Here is a 1,549-nt window from a genome sequence, read left to right as displayed (position 1 = left end):
TAATTATATGAACAGACGATACTAAACTCAATTTATCCGCCTAAACGTCCGTAGCGTGGCGCTACGGACGGCGGGAAAGTAGTTCGGCTGCCCGATGACGTTTTACGTATTATAGGAGTTATTTTTACCGTTGTTTACGGATACTGCCACAATTTTTATAGGAATCATAACTATAGGAAACGGTTTTATAGGGGGATCTACTGTACTGCCACAATTTTTATAGGAATCATAACTATAGGAAACGGTTTTATAGGGGGATCTACTGTAGTCATTTGTAAAAATGACTACAGTACATACAGTGGTTCTCAATACTTGATTTGTTCTCAACTGGAACAATTTGGTATTCAAACACAAATTCTGGGAAAAAAAACATTTAGTACTTGACTGAACAAACACAACCCACTAGAAAAAATTTTTGACTAACAACATTTTTTTATTTTGTTGTCCATAAAAATATTTTTATGATGATAAAAAAAATGAAGATATTGCTGATATCTAACTTGGATGATGACAACAGTTTGTAAAAATAAAATACCCTTGTTTAACTAAAATTAATATTAATGTGTAATACAGTACATTTAATCGTGATAGTTAATTATCAATTGGAAATAAATTGTTGATTGTTTTAATTAATGAACATGTTTCTCTTACAAGAGGAACCTGGGAGATTGTCACCACTGATTTCAGCAAAACTTTGTGGATGTGTAATATTTACTTGTACTTAAACTTTACCAAAGCCACAGGACCCACTCACTATTCAGGCATTCTTGAGAAAATCACAATTAAACTTTTTTTAGAATTATTAATATCTATACAGAAGTGCCATTTATGTGTTAATGGCATGGCATGATTAGTTAAGGTGTTGCATGAAGAGCATTACTATAAGGGTTTGAATCTAGTTTGCAATAAAACTTTTTTACATGACACAGGACCAAAAATATTTTAATCCTGTGTAGGGTTTGCGTCCCGGGACGTCTTGTGTCTCGAAGTCCCAGGACTTTTTCTAAATTTAATTGTCTCGGGTCCCGGGACATTCGGGTCAAGACTCGAGACATGCTTATTGTATTTATTGTAAATTGTATTTTCGAAATTTTATTTTCAAAAGGTTAGCCGAGAGACGCTTCTTTTGTTCTCCCTCCTGTTTACAAATAAACAATGCAGATGGGGGTAATTTACAAGGCCGTGTGACTTTTAATCTTACTGTTAAATGTTTGTTAAAATATTTGCACACTGGCCACCACAGCTCACAGTCGCAAAATACGGACTTTTTTTACTTCGAATTTGAATAAAATTGAACTTATTGCTTTTGCGGAAGATCTGCATTACAGACTCTTTGAAAATATCCCTCGTATCCAAATGCCAGATTTGGAAATATTGGACGCCGAACCCAGTACCAGTAGCTCTACTGTACACAACGAACCCGATGAGTCGTTTCAAAGTCAAATAGAACAGGCAATCAAAAAAGTCAAAGAAAATGTACCCGAAATTTTTGTAAAAAGATCAAGAGCAGCATTAAAAAAGGAGTTCCAATTATTTGAAGAAACCGGAA

This window comes from Centruroides sculpturatus, unplaced genomic scaffold, assembly GCF_000671375.1.
Source record: "Centruroides sculpturatus isolate CEXI.00-Female unplaced genomic scaffold, Cexi_2.0 scaffold1578, whole genome shotgun sequence".
In the NCBI taxonomy this organism is placed as follows: Eukaryota; Metazoa; Arthropoda; class Arachnida; order Scorpiones; family Buthidae; genus Centruroides; species Centruroides sculpturatus.
Note: the sequence above shows the minus strand (reverse complement) of the source record.